Source organism: Perognathus longimembris, chromosome 4 (assembly GCF_023159225.1).
Source record: "Perognathus longimembris pacificus isolate PPM17 chromosome 4, ASM2315922v1, whole genome shotgun sequence".
Taxonomy (NCBI): Eukaryota; Metazoa; Chordata; class Mammalia; order Rodentia; family Heteromyidae; genus Perognathus; species Perognathus longimembris.
In genome coordinates this window covers 20,775,979-20,792,227 of record NC_063164.1, presented here as the reverse complement: position 1 = coordinate 20,792,227, position 16,249 = coordinate 20,775,979, and the positions used below count along the sequence as shown (strand labels likewise).

Below are 16,249 nucleotides of genomic sequence, written 5' to 3'. Positions count from 1 at the left end.
ATTTTTAATTAAATACTTGAACATCAATTTCCAAGTGCTCAGGAAGAAGCAAATAGTGACCTTCTCTGCTACCCTAAAAGGGGTAATGCCTCAGCCTCACTTGAAAGGGAAGAAAATTGATCATTAAGAAAAGAATACGAGTCACATTTTGCCTTTGAATATTTCCTGAAACATATCAGGTAGGTATTATTTAATAATAAAAAGAAAGGGCGAGACAAAGGAATCTTATTTCAGAACTGAAAACTTTTGTCCTAGGAATTAGGTGGTTTGTTTAGGGTATGAGTGGGATATACATGTGAATTTTCTGGGTGGTAATAAGGTCACACCCTACTAAAATTTATGTTATCTCCCAAACACAAACCAGTGAAAAACCTACCTTTGTAGACGGAGCAACAGATAACTAATAATTTAAATCCTTTACTTGCTGTTCCTCTACTGAAACAATATAAAACACCAAGCAAATGAATGTATATTTTGTTCTAAGTCACAGAGTGGACATTCATTTTTTCCATTTCCAGACTAAGACAATGAGACATAGCCCTTTAGTGATTTCTTTTGGTTGAAGGACAAATATTATATTTCCAATTACTAGTTTTCAAAAGTAAAACTATTCTATTTCCTGCTTCCAAGGAAGAAAACAGTAGTTTGGAAGTCCTGTTTTCCTATGTTACAAAGATGTCTTCTCATCTAAAACTCATAAGCCTATATCTATTCAAATTGCCAACATAAATCAATATTCTCCAGCAAATGAGTACTTATGTTTGAAAACTTTCACAATTATTTTATCTGTTAACTAGCTTCTTAACTTTGTCATATCCAAACCATTACTGATTTTATATTTATACCAAGCCTTAAAGTAGTTTTTGATACAAGAGATACTTAACTTTCTGAGATCATTTTCCACATATTTCATGGCAGGCATGCTAATCTCAGAACTATGACTGACAATAAGGTTGTCCTTTACTTACACCAGTGTTATATACATGCAGAATTTTAGCTCTGCTTGTTCCTTATACATCAGTGATTTTATTCATTGTTTTTCCAAAGGATTTTTTCTAGCTTACAAATTAGTTAGAGTAAGTGGTCACTTGTAATTTTAATTAGAAATACTTTAAGAAAAATGTATTTTACTTTAACTACAATGCTAAGTTTCTATTTTTATTAATTTGAGAATCACATATCATATGTATTCCTTCTTTAAAAACCTATGATTGTGCTATTACAAAGGATAAGTAATGAACTGTAAATTAAGTAAATGTTAAAGGTCTCCTAAATTTAAATTTAGATATTAAAGTAGATATGAAAATGGCCCTATAAATATTTTAAATATTTTCAACATTTTTTTTTTTTTTTTTGGCCAGTCCTGGGGCTTGGACTCAGGGCCTGAGCACTGTCCCTGGCTTCTTTTTGCTCAAGGCTAGCAATCTGCCATTTGAGCCACAGCGCCACTTCTGGCCATTTTCTGTATATGTGGTGCTGGGGAATTGAACCCGGGGCCTCATGTATATGGGGCAGGCACTCTTGCCACTAGGCCATATCCCCAGCCCCATATTTTCAACATTTTAATTTAACGATCAACCAAATATAATAGAAGAAATCACTGCCTGCAATAATATAATGCAAACAACAATGGAACAGCTACTGAAATTATGAACTGATGATCTTCTATGAAAACACAAAGGAGTTGGAAAGCTACAGTGTGACCTCTGATGTTTTTATTTTATATGAGTGATAATTAGGTTTTCTTAATTTTTAAGGGGCACTTAAGCCAAGACACTGATTTTTGATTCGCCCTTTTTTCCCTGAGCACCACAGGCCAGCTTTTGAAGTATGATACAATTTTAATTACAAAGATTTATCATTGTGACATCTAATTTCTAAGTACATGAAATGACAATGGAATGCATGGACTGGGATTCTAGCCACAGAGTCAGTATGTGAGCAATGATATGGGCGGCATAGACTGGCTTCCTTCGTTTCATTTCCAGCTACATTACATAAAAGATCTATCTATATGTCTCCCATGTTTCATTATTTTTTTCCCATCTTCCTTTCACAAAGTGCAACAAACAGTACTCTGAATAAGACTAAAAGCTACACAAAATCTGATCATATCTCATAGATCGTCTGTGCCTTCAGGATAAGATTGGGGATCCCCACCATGAATTTATATTGTACTATGCATATATTTATACCAGTTTTCTTTCCATTAACAAATGAGACAGAGAACCTATTCTCCTATAAATTGTTACACAATTTCTATAAGTCTTCCTTCCTTCCTTCCTTCCTTCCTTCCTTCCTTCCTTCCTTCCTTCCTTCCTTCCTTCCTTCCTTCCCTCCCACCTTCCTTCCTTCATTTATTTTTGTGACTGCCCTGGGGTTTGAACCCTAGGCCTGAGCTTCTTTGCTCAAGGTTAGCTCTCTAAAATTTGAGCCATGGCACTACTTTCCGGTTTTTTCTGATTAGGTTGTTAGAAATTAGAGTCTCTTGGACATTTCCTGCCTGGGCTGGCTTCTAAACGAGATCCTCAGATCTCAGCCTTCTGAGTAGCTAGCAGTATATGTATAAGCCACTGGTGCACATCTTTACAAATGTTTTAAACTACTACTTGTCTATAGTATCGTCAACCTAATCATATTTTGCAATAATATAATTAAAAGTATACTAGGCAAAAGACAACTCTTCTTGTGTAAATGACTTATTATCTGTGGGACTCAATTTCAATGTGAAAGAACAGAAATTAATGAATGTATTAATGTCAATGTATTCAACCAATTCACCTCTTTTAAAAAATAAAGTACAAAAATTGTATTAGTTTTTGTTTCTGCTTCTTTTTTTTATTAATGCTGATTGAGCCCAGGATCTCATGTACTACTAAAATCTCAGTGATTTTTTTCATTTGTTTGTTTTATTTTTTGAGATAGATTATCCCTTCCTTTGCCTGGAATTTTATAAAACTCATGGACACCTCTTGAGTAGCTAGAATTAAGAGTACTTGTCCATAGTAGGTTCTTTATTCAACTTCATTTCCAGATATGTACTACATTGAAAAAATATTCTTCCTGATTTATAAGTTTAGATTAATTTGTTTCATTAAATAAAATGTGACTACAATATAAAATAATATAAATTATGCTTATCTTAAATATACATTTAAAAATCTGAAATATACAATTATATATGACTTCTAAGAATCTTAAAGTGTTCTATTATATTCTTATCAAACTGACCCCAAAAATACTACTATTTTTTCAAAGTTATTTGAATCTAACAACTGCTGAAATTGTTCATGAAACCAATCATGAAATTATTCTATATAGTTCCTCCTAAATAAATGTAAATATATGTAATGTATGTATATAATATATGTGTATTACATATATGTATATAATATATGCATAATATGTATAATAAAAATATATACTTGAAGGAGGCAGAAAATACTAATCATGTAACAGAAATGTCACAAATATTTTATTAAAAGTGTAGAGTGTAGATCAGTGAATCCTATTTCTTTAGCTTAAAATTTCCAAATATTATTTAATTATTGTCATTTATTAAACATGAGGGATTGTGAAGGAAGGAATGAATGAAGGAGGGAACGGATGTTGTCAAACAAAAGAAAGGTAAAGTACATATTACCCCACACAGAAAGTGTCTTTATGGTTAAAGATCATAGACTTCATAAGCTAAGTAGAGTAGAACAATTTTCATCGTTGTGAGTGTCAAAATGTATACTCTGAAATATATGTAATAACTTAACCTCCCCCTAAAAAGAAATGTACTTGCCTTACATATGAAACTGTAACCCCTCTGTACTTCACTTTGACAATAAAGAAGGAAAAAATGAAGCATAGAAATAACCTATAATCCTACAATGCTATTATTGGGCATTTATCCCAAAGACCACAGGACACAATAAAGCTACTTGCACAAGCATGTTCATTGCTCATGATTCACCATAGCTAAGGAATGGGAACAGCCCAGATGCACCTCTGTGAGTGGATGGATCAAAAAAATATGACATATATACGTGTGTATGTATGTATATGTATAAACACACACACATATATGAATTTTACTCATCCTTTCAGAAGGACAATATTACATCATTTGCAAATAAATAAAAAGATCTAGAAAAGATTATGTTAAGTGTAATAAGTCAGGCCCAGAGAGACAAAGGGCACTTGTTTTCTCTAATATGTGGGAGCTAGAACTAATTTACGGATGTACAAGTAAACACATATGAGATTATTTGCAAGAGTACACAAATGTATTTGGTATGGCATTTGCAGGGGAATATTCAAATGGTGTAATTCCTTAGAAACAGACACAACTAAACAATGGAATACCAGGAAATTGGCACTTGAAAGGTGTGGGGAGAGGATAATGGAAGGGGAAGTGTACAAATGAAGAGAGGAAGAAGGAAATATGAAGTCATAATATTCAATGTATACTCTATGAAATTAAAAAAAATTGAGGGGAAGCGTTGGGTTGAGAGGTGTGGAAGAGAATGATGTTGAATGATAGCTCCTTTGTACCTGTACTTAAAGGTAATAAATTATAATTTAAATAAAAAATTATTTCTGCCTTGCACCCCCCAAAAACATGAATATTGTTTAAATGCTGATCCTATTTTGAAAAAAAATTGAGAAACTGTGAGTGCTTACATTTTGTTATTAGCATATGAGTTAAAGTCATCATAGAATCATCATTTCTAATATTTCCAAGTAACAAGATAAAGTAAGATGCTGATGTAGTTAGTAACTAGAGCAATTGCATAGACTAAAATTGTTCAAATCAAATCTGCTAATTTTTTTTTCATATTGGTCATCTTCCCTTGTACTTTATTCACAGAAAAATACTAAAACATAGTAAACTTCATAGAATTTACAACTTTCAACAAACAAAATAAAATTAACTCCAATGAAATGATTTATTGCTTGGTATTCTTGTGCTAATTAAGGAAAAATCATTATGTCAGTGCTCTGTTAGGCCATTTCAGTCAGTCCCCTTATTATACTGTATTATTTTATTTACCATTATCTGTAGAAAAAATACCTAAATTTTCTGATAAACTGGTTTGTGATAATATATTTATGAAAGCTGATTCTCTTCTAGGGTTATTTAATTCCCTAGCTAAAACATCCATACTAAGTAAAGACTCATTAAGGTTAAAAGGAAATCTCCATTGGAGAGCTAACCCCTGGTCCGTATATATAATTACATGCATTCTCAGCTCACTGGCACATACTAGAAGATAATAAAAGTTCACTGTGTGTTACCTTCTTTATTTCAGATTTCCTGCAACATGGCATTAAAAATGTTTGGAATTGCTTCATATCTGAACTCTATAAATCTTCATGTATTGTATAGTACCTAATGTTTTAAACTTCAGTTTATAGAGTTATTGTAAGGATAAAAGGTGCTAATGTTTGTAAGTCATTTCTACATAATGAATGTAAGGTTACTAGAGATGGGTGTTACTATTATAACTAACAATGGGATATATACGTGAGACTATTATGTCATATGCATACTTTGTTTCCTAGATTTTTAAAAAACATATTTTAATTCTACAGTGGACAAGTAAAATTGTCAAAATAAAAGTCATGAATTTTATGAAGTCTACCAAAATTCATGATGTCTAGGAATAACTGAAAAGCTATAAAATTTATCTTGGATTCTTATGAGGACATCATTGGATATATGAGTTTAAATAATTTATTTTTTCATTAAAATTAAAGAATATTCTTTATTTTGTCAATTGTTTCTGAGGCTGTTGTTTAAAATATCTAATAAAATTCTGACTTCATTTTACTATAGGTAAAAAACCAAAAATGTTGTTTTAAATATTATGTTTTCTGATATTACTAAAACCACAATATACCAAATGAACATATTTCAGGTGAAATGGAACTGTATAAATTGACTAGTCTTAGAGGAGATTAAAGGTTGTGAATTGCTATTTATCTTTACTTTTTCCTATAAATACTGTTTAAAATTGTTATGATCATCATATCATGTCAAAAAGTTTGGCTTAGCTTATGATAAAATAAGATGTTATAAAACATTATACTGATATATTGTTATAAATAAATAGAAGTCATAATATACAGAAGTTATAAAGCATTATAGAGCTGGATCCCAAAATACTAGGGCAGGAAATAAAAACTAGGAGAGTAACAACAAAAACATTGAATCAAACTTCCAGCCTGACTGACAAAGATAATGACCACATCCTTTAACATTCCTCACATAGATGATGGGTACTATTGAGAGAGAAAATTAAAAGATAAATTCTTAGACTAGGTGATTTTTTTCAACCTTTAGACTTTCTTTCTCTTTTATAAATGGCAAAAATAAAGCAGCTAAGCCTCAGGGGGGAAATAATAATTAAAATTTTCATGGTTGCTAACATTTACAATATCAAAATATGTTGGGCTATTCAAGTTCTTGTTTATCTATTCCTTAATATAAATAAGCAGATGGGAGATGCCGTTCATCATCTAAGAAATATTGGTCAGTTTTATTGCAATCTGTTTTGTATACCTCCATATGTAGGGTTTGAAAAATGTACCTTTATGCTAAATTCTTTGAATAATAGTAAGGCTTGCTAAATCTCTATTCCCATGATATGTTTCTAGGTTGTATCAATTCAAAAACATGCATTTTTCATATAATTGAACTTAATCTTTATTAGCGTTAACATCGATGTGTGATTTTTCCTACTATTTTTGTTAGTGTTGATTACAAACAACAAATAGTGTCCCTTACAACGGATCTGGACTAAGACTAGATATGGAGGGGGTCTCTTTGTGTTATTAAATAAATACTATGTTACGCAAAGAGCCTTTTAACATGAGCTGGAGAATCCTAAAATAAAATACTTAACAAATTTTTCAAAATGCTCTCTCAGTTTTAATGAAAATTATAGTTTAGTAGTGTTTATTTCTATGAAGTCATGTACAAATCAGACTTTTAGATGCTTCTGTAACTAAAAAGAAATAAGATCAATCAACTTACTCAATTCCTTTTACTCAATGAGAAACGTAAAGACTTCAAGTTGGTTATGATGGTGGAGGCCTGTAATCCTAGCTACACAGAGGTTTAGATAGGAAGGATGCTGGGACAGAAGTTGCTGAGGGCCCAATTTGAACTAATGAACTTGGACAGTGTGAAACATGTCCATTGTCCAAGCTATGTCCAGAAGTATAAAGGGCAAGATTGTGTTCCAAGCATGCCTGGCCTCACAGACTCTATGTCAGAAATAACCAAAGCAACAGGATTTTGAGGTATGGCTTAAGTTATAGAGTTTCTATGTCAGATGTGTATTTCTGAAAGAACAAATTAAAATTAGAGTGCAGAGGGCCTGCTTAGCAAGCATGATGCCCTGACTTCAAATCTCAGCACTGCCCAAAAAAAGGAAAATTTACCTTTTTAAAGGAATCATATTTCTGATCAAGAAAATACCCAACTCAGGGGGCTGGGGATATAGCCTAGTGGCAAGAGTGCTTGCCTTGTATATATGAGGCCCTCGGTTCGATTCCCCAGCACCACATATACAGAAAATGGCCAGAAGTGGCGCTGTGGCTCAAGTGGCAGAGTGCTAGCCTTGAGCAAGAAGAAGCCAGGGACAGTTCTCAGGCCTTGAGTCCAAGCCCCAGGACTGGCCAAAAAAAAAAAAAAAAAAAGAAAAGAAAAGAAAATACCCAACTCAGGACTAGGAATATGGCTTAGTGGTAGAGTGCTTGCCTTATATGCATGAAGCCCTGAGTTCAATTCCTCAGCACCACATAAACAGAAACAGCAGAAGTGTAGCTGAGGCTCAAGTGATAGAATGCTAGCATTGAGAAAAAAAAAAAAAAGGAAGTAAGGATATTGCTCAGGCCCTGAGTTCAAGCCCCAGATCTAGGGGGACTAAAAGAAAAAAGAAGGGCTACGGATATGGCCTAGTGGCAAGAGTGCTTGCCTCCTATACATGAGGCCCTGGGTTCAATTCCCCAGCACCACATATACACAAAACGGCCAGAAGTGGCACTGTGGCTCAAGTGGCAGAGTGCTAGCCTTGAGCTAAAAGAAGCCAGGGTTAGTGCTCAGGCCCTGGGTCCAAGCCCAGGACTGGCCAAAGGAAAAAAAAAGAAAATAGAAAATACCCAACTCATAGCAACTAGCAATTAAAAGCACACTTAGACACAATCTACAATCAGTGCCCTGCAGAGCCCTGAAAGTATCAGCTGTGGCTAGGTCCTTCCTCATATACAACCGATTCAATATTTTATAGTTCAGTGATATATATACCTGCCCGCTTTACACTAGCCTGAGGACAAGGTAAAATTCTTGCTATCAGCCAAATGTGGCTATTAAAAATAATTAACTTTATAGAAAATTAAAAATTAATTTCCACAGTCACACTTGCTCCATTTTAAGTAGTCACATTTGATTATTAAGTCCTTTACTATGCAAGACAACATGAATATGTTATTCAGAAATTTCTATTAGAAGATGCTGTAGAGCATAAAGCAAAATAAAATGGAGGCTGCTAAGCATTGACTATAAACATCATCCTAACTGGGGAAGATACTTTACCATGCTTTCACATGGCAGCTGAAGGGTAAATATTTGCCAGAAATAAAATATTTACTGAAAGAAAACAGCTACATAGAGATAATTTAGAATAGTTCCTGTTCTCAGCAAAATAACTTAAATACACAAATAGATCGAAACAAAATTAATAAGTATTCGAATTGACATCACATTCCAAAAGAATCTTGGACTTTACCACTAAAACTGAGCAAACTAATAAATGTTTGTAACTGATGGGCTACAGTTTAATAGCCTTTGTTTGTTAAAGAAATTATACTCAAATAGTAGTACAGGTACAATGTGTTCATAGATCTCTGTGTTGAAATAAGATCCAGTATTTGCAGTCATAGGGTTTGTGTTTTTTCTTGTCAAATTACCACTTGCAATGCAATGAAATATTGCATAAATTCCAATAAAAATTATTTTTGAAATATTTAAAAATATTTACATTAATAATATTTAAATGTCAAAATATTTAAAAATGATATTTAAGAGTAGGTTTTTAAAAATCAAATTCCTATTCTACTCACTGTGGTTTTGCTTAGAAAAAGTCTTAACCATTGCTTGAGAAAGGCATAACCCAAAGAAATGGCAAACAGCTCTATAATTCCCCAGTCCTTGTTGGGTTAATATAAAAAGGTTATGTGTGAAATACAAAAAGATACTAAAAGTGTTGGCAAATGTTAAAGTTCCATTACAATATGGTCTTAAAATTTATTATGTTTTTAGTGAAAACAATGAAAGAACAAGTAGATGCATGTCTGAGTTCTGATTGGCTGAGGTTTGGAGATCCTCCACACATGAGCTATTTCTTATAACCAAATTGGAAGTGTTTTTTTTTTTTTTACTTGCAACAAAGCTATGTCAAAGATATTATACAATCTTCATTCCCTCTAAAATTCCCTCTATACTACACACTCAGGTTATTTGGAAATATTGTCTACATTGTTTGCAAGTCTGTGCTCACAAATCAGAATATTCAGGAGAGGAGTGATTCCTGCTCAGCACTGTTATTCCTCCCTTGATGATTGGGAAAGGTGTCACTTCTTTATAGTTTAGTGTCATCCAGCCAGAAAGGATAATGTCTTGAGGTGAGAACGGAGAGATGAGTATACTTATGTGCTTATTGATTTGCTTCTATTGTAATTACAAAACTATAGTGTTGATTGAAATATTTTTCACACTGCACCTTGGACCCTGAGGAGAAATAAAGTAAATTCACCTTTCTCTTCCCAAATTCCTTAAGTGACAAATATGTTTCTTCAACAGATGAATATAAATTAGGGAATGCATTACCTTACAAGTTTTCTTTGCTTAGAATATCTCTATTTCCTCTCTAAAAGATGTGAACATTCAGATCCTACTGTATCATAGGAATAAGAAAGAAAGAACAGATGTTTAGGGCCCCAACTAATGAATAGTAAAGACTAACACAATGGTAGATTTTCTTCAAAGTTCTTCAAAAGTTTTGTAGGAATATAGACTATTGAGTAGAGACTCATTGGGATCGCTAAAGAAGGTATAAGGAAAAAAATATGACCTGTATAGTTCATCTCAATAGTCATGATGAAAAACAAGCTAGCCAGAGGTTAAAATATCATTATTTTCCACACTGCCCGCCCACCCCAACTCTGATTCCTCCATAGACATTCTCTAATTTAATTCTTAATACAAGCAGGGAGAGCAATTTCCATTTCTTCTTTATTAAATCCCTTAAACTCACCTATCACTTCTGTAAAGTAAGCATAAATCTCAGGGGAAAAAAAACTTGCTGAAATTGCCATTGTAACTCTGATCTCGCAATTGTAATATGTTGGCTTTCAAATGTATTTTTCAGTGTTGTCTTCAAACGTAAATATAATGTGATGTTTTCTTCCCTATCAATACACATTGTTGATAGAACAAGCAAATAGTGTTTTGGGGATCATTGATTAAAATATCATTTCTAGAAATTATGGACTTAATCTAAAAATTGATTAATTCATAACAAATTGCCACTCTCTTCATTGATTCTGTCCAAATCATATTGTATGCTTTCTAGAGTAATTTTAATTTTTTTTGTGCCAGTCCTGGGGATTGAACTCAGGAACTGTATGCTAGTCTTAAGTTATTAAACTCAAACCTAGTGCTCCATCACTTGGACCACAGCTCCATTTCTGGCATTTTAGAGGTTAAGTGGAGATAAGCGTTTCACAGACTTCAGTGCTTACTTTGGGCTTAAACCATGAATCCTACATTCTCAGCTTCCTGAATAGTTAGAATTGCAGGTGTGAGCCACCAGCGCCTGGCTCTCTAATTTAATTTTGATCTAATCATTCTCTAAACAATCTATTCTTAAACTTAGAAAATTCTTGGAAATATTTTTCAAAATATTGTAATGTGCTGGGTAGTTCTTCCACTGTACTATAAATATTAGTAGTACCTTTGTCGAACATTCTGTTTCACAATGATCCCTGTACTAGCTTACTTATACATTACTAAGACTTTCATGGAGCAGTTGAAGAATGCTTAGCCACTTTAGTGTCAGAAAAAGAACTCAAAATTAATACATCTCTTGTCTAGGTCAAAACAATGTCAAGGCCAATGAAGGGTGAAACATGATGATGGAGATTTGAAATGAAGGGCTGGGCAACATGTGCTTGGCAGAGACACTGAAAGGAAAGAAATGTTGTGAGGTAGCAGAGGCAGCATTCTTAGTGCGAGTAGACAAAGACAAGCCTCAGGCTTCTCATTGCCAGAGAAACAGATCTTATATAGGATGTAGTTTCAAAGCAGAATCAGAAGACACACTGAAAACTGGAGCATCTTTTTGTCTAAACAAGTCACATCCAAAGCCCCAGTGAAGCAACTGGAATCTATTTGAATATGCAGCAGCAGACACAATAGTGTTGCCAGTGCCTTGACACAAAGAAAAGCCACAAACAAAGCAGAAGCAGGAGAATGAAAGCTCAAGTTCCCTACCCATTTTCTGTGTAAAAGGTGCCTTGGCTGACAGTTGCCTGCTTTGTGTCTTAAATGCTTGTAACAACACTGTGACACAGAGTTTTGTTTACAATTTTCAAGATAAGGAATGTGAGTCTAGGCATACAAAGCCTGTGAAAGATTGATGAGGTATTTATTTGAGATCATTTATTTCTGATTTTGTGTTGATGCTCTTTGACATACACAGAATCAAATACAGGTGGCCTGTTAACATCAATATTGGGCAATTTATGTGCCCACTATTAAATAATGTAAGGAATTTGAGGATCTTAAATATGACAGGGTCTTACATTGTTCTGTCGTGCTATTTTAATTTTTAATTTTCATTATAAAGGTGATGTAGAGAGGGATTGTAGTTACATAAGTCAGATAAAGTGTACATTTCTTTTTGACAGTGTCACCTCTTCCCTCCCTCTCTTCCAGTTTTTCACTTCAGTTTCCACCCACACATTGTATAGTTCATTTAACTCAGTCACTTTTATGTCAGATAGATATATAGTTCTTAAAAAGAAAAAAAGTTCTTTGAGAATTTGGACAATCAAGGCCAGATAAATGTAGCAGCCATTGCTCTTCAAGATGCAAAGTAGAATTTTGTTTTGTTTTGATTGTGTGTGTGTGTGCACATGTGCACACACACACATGCAAAGGTATGCAAATATTGGAGCTTGAACTCAGAAATGGAATTACTGTACCTTGGCTTTTTTGGCACTGTATCAATTGAGCCACAGATGCACTTACAGAGCCTTTTTTTTTTTTTTGGCGGGGGCGGGGTGGGGGTTGCAGTTAATTGGAGAAAAGAGTTGCATAGACTTTTTCTGATGGTGTTAGCTTTAAGCCATGATCCACAAATCTCAGTTATCTGAGTAGCTAGGATTAAGGGTATGAGCTACTAGGAGAGTGGCTTGATTAGAATTTTGAATAGGAATGTGGGATCAACAAAGTGTTGATTTACCCTAAGAGAAATTTGGTACTTGCATTAAAAGAACACACTAGTGAAAGTGTGTCCTTCTCTTGGGTAGGAAAGAAAAGCAGTCTTAACTTGTTAATAGGATGGGAATGGGCTGTGTTTGCAAATACTGTTTCTTTCATGGTCTAGAAACCTTTTTCTGTTCTCTGCTCTACTTCACCTCACTCATGCTGAATGTGAACTGTGAGTGATAGTTGAGAATGAGTTGTGAATGTAGTTGAAGCAGTTTTTCTTTTTAGCCTGGAAAAGTGTTTGTGTTTCCTGTCTTAGCATACAATCAAGCTACAAGGATCTAAGTAAGATAGGTAAAAATGTCTTCAGCTCATGGAATATCCTTTGATGAGAACATCAAGTCAAGTGGTAAAAATATTTACTAAGGAAATTAATTTATTAAAATTATCACTAAATTATTAATTAGTTTATCATTCGACCATTAGCCACTTGAGTATACCAGCCCTATGCATGTTTACCGAATGCTTATTTTACACAGATAATTGAGAGGTTTCAGGAAATAAATATACAGTTTTAAAGGCAATCATCTCTAATGTCAACATATCCAGAAATATTTCAGAAGAAATGAAAATTATAAATATATACACAATGTCTTGAAATCTTAACCTCAAAGTCTTTGTTATACTCTACATGCTTTTCACATCCAAATGTATTACTCATCTTCTTGCAATTCTAAAAAAATACAAATTTACATAAGAAGAAATTGACCCTGAATAACTATTGTCACTGAAATGGTTTATCATTATGCAAAGTTAGTGCTGGTCAAATGGTGACACAAAGGCTTATTATACTATCATTCTCCCATCTGAGCCACTTTATATAAACCAAACTCCAACCCCTAGTTTCTCTCTGTAGTTTTTGTTTCACATTTTTATTACCATATATTAGTTTTACAGAGGATTTTATTGTGATGTTTCCAAGCATGCATAAAACAGATCATAATTAAATTCACCCCCTCCATTATTTCTTACGCCTCTCCCCTTCTTCAAACAATTTTCAATGGGTCTTGTTTTATTTTCATGCATGTACACACCTTAGCTGAGGTTGTGTTTCTTGTTATTCAATCAAAACATATCTGTTCATGTCTCATTTCTTCCTAGCTCTCTATAAGATGATAAGTGAGAATTACTTGTGTTTCAAGAACGTGTGAAGAGGTTAACTAGACATTGTGCTACCACTTATTGGTAAGAAATCTTTAATTAATCAGAATAGTGTTTCTAAGACCTTAGTAATCATATCATTCTAGGAATACTTAAACACATATTGCTTGGCCCATCTCCAGTTTTCTTAGTCAGAAGGTCTCAGGTGAGAGAATTTGCAGTTCTAACATGTTTCAAGATAATATTGATATTGCTGGTTTTTCTTAACAATTTAATACACTATGGTAAGTTAGTATGGGAAGCATTTGACTAATAAGCAAGTTTTTTTTTTTCCTGAGACTATACTCAGGGGAGCCTACAATTTAACACAACACAGAAATTACTTTAAATTATTAGTCCACTTCATATAATATATAAACAACATAAAACCAATTACCATTAAGAAAGCATAAAAGCAATGTTACCTGAAGCAAGCTGCAATGCTTGCTTACTGTTTAAACCAGGTTATATCATGAATATTTATTCCTTAAAGACAGATCTATCCAGTAAATCTTATCCTCAATTTCTTTTTATTTTTACAATTAAAAGTCTTCTGTTCTTAATCACATAAAACTCTAATTTTGAGTTATCATATCAATCAGATTACCAAATGAATATCAATCAACAATTCTAGACCCTGGCACAACAATTTTGGCATATAATTTCCAACCATCTAGTAAATAAAATATCTGAAAATGGCCAAATTATCATGAATTTTCATCATTTATTTTATCGTGTGATTCTTTAATTCAGATTCACAATTAAAATTAGCAATAACCTTTGATCACGTACAGATTTTTCTAAATGGTCACTCTTTCTGAACACAGGTCTGGATGCTATTTCTTAGTTTTTTTCACTCAATGCTTGATCTCTACCACTTGAGCCACAGCTCTACTTCTGGATTTTTCTGGTTAATGGACTATAAGAACCTTATTAACTCTTCTGGCTTCGAACAATAATCTTCAGGTAGCTAGGTTTACAGGCACATGCCCCTGGCACGACCAGTCAATTCATAATCATTAATTATCCATCTCTATGACCTCTCAAGAGAATATCATAAAGCTTTCTGACAGAGTATAGTTTTTTGAAATAATAATGTCATCTAATGGTGTGACAAAATTTAAACTATCGTATATTAAGTGGAGAGAACTCAGTTACTAAGGCATATTTAAAGATGGTGTACTTTTGAATACTTCAGTTAAATTTATAGCAATATAGATGTTAAATGTGGAAATAGAAGAACTTTAAAAATTACTTTTGTGAATGGAAAAGTTCTTCAAATAGCATTTCATATAGAATAATAATAGAATTCAAGTATTATAAAAACATTGAAAAGAAAAGCATCCCTTTTTAATATAATTAGAGGAAAATCATGGAAAACACACAATGCTTCCTATGAAACTTGTAATTGTAACTGAATCCTTTTATTTTTAGATTCTTAATTCAGTCTTTTAGTTGTTTCCTACCCATTTGATTTCCAAAATTCTTTCTCCTATCATTATCTACATATAAGTAGCAATTTAGTCAAAAACTCAAATCTTTAATATAAAAACTAGCTTAGGCAAAACTAAAAGTTAAAATATTGATGAAGAAATACATACTGAAACAATTTCACTTTTACCAATTTTCATCAATTCTATAACAATAATGTCCTAAAGAAATAATCAGTAATCCTTTCTTCACCCCCAAATCACAATTTTGTATCATGTGTACAACTCTGAAACAATTACAAATTGTAAATTGTATATTTTTTATCCCCTGTGGATGTGAAAAAAATCTCAACAATCTCTTACTGTCAATCCTATCTCTTGCATAGTATTTTAAGGATATCCCTCCAAAATGTTTAATTTTTCAGTGTTAGGAAACATTAGATGAACTTCAAGTGTGAACCAAATTACTACATATTTGCAGCAAAATATACAGATCATATTCATTTGTTTAAATCGATATATATATATATATATTCTAGCGGTAGGCACAAATTAATAATCAGCTCATTTTAACTATAGGTAAAGATTTCAATATTCATGATTAGCAAACTTGATCACAAACTTTACAATAATAAATATTCAACCCAAGGTGACATGAACTGAAAAGATACCAATTCCTACACAGTATTCTGTAAGTTAAGATGATGTTTCTGGGTCTCTAGCATCATGTATCTATAATCTCAGGAAGAAAAGACCACTCTGATGATCTGGAAGCATTTTGAGAATTACTTCTGGATGTCAATGAACTATTAAATAAGAGTAATCAAAATTGGATGCATTAGATATGTTTTCCAAAACTATGGTGATTGTGCAAAATACTAGAGGTTAGTTCAGCAGATGGAATGGCTTGAGTATGACAGCTCTCACAGAAGGGATTGCTGTACTTGTACTGCAGAGATTTGATGATGTGCTCCACTGTTCACTTGAGACCAGAAAACAGCCTTCTTAAACATGTTTCCTATCTCAGGTTTCAGTCACTGAGCAGCTCCTTTTCGTGTGCTTCTGTTCAGTTGAGATAGAGTACTCTGCTATCTTTCCAGCTGCACTTACAAAAATCTTTAAATAAAAGTAA

At 33.1% G+C, this 16,249-nt stretch overlaps 1 protein-coding gene across 3 annotated transcripts in view; it reads right to left on the bottom strand.

Annotated features, from left to right (window-relative positions):
* The window catches only part of Erbb4 (erb-b2 receptor tyrosine kinase 4), a 975,681-nt gene that overhangs the window by 439,899 nt on the left and 519,533 nt on the right, over window positions 1-16,249 (bottom strand). The gene's annotated exons all lie outside the window — the stretch shown is intronic.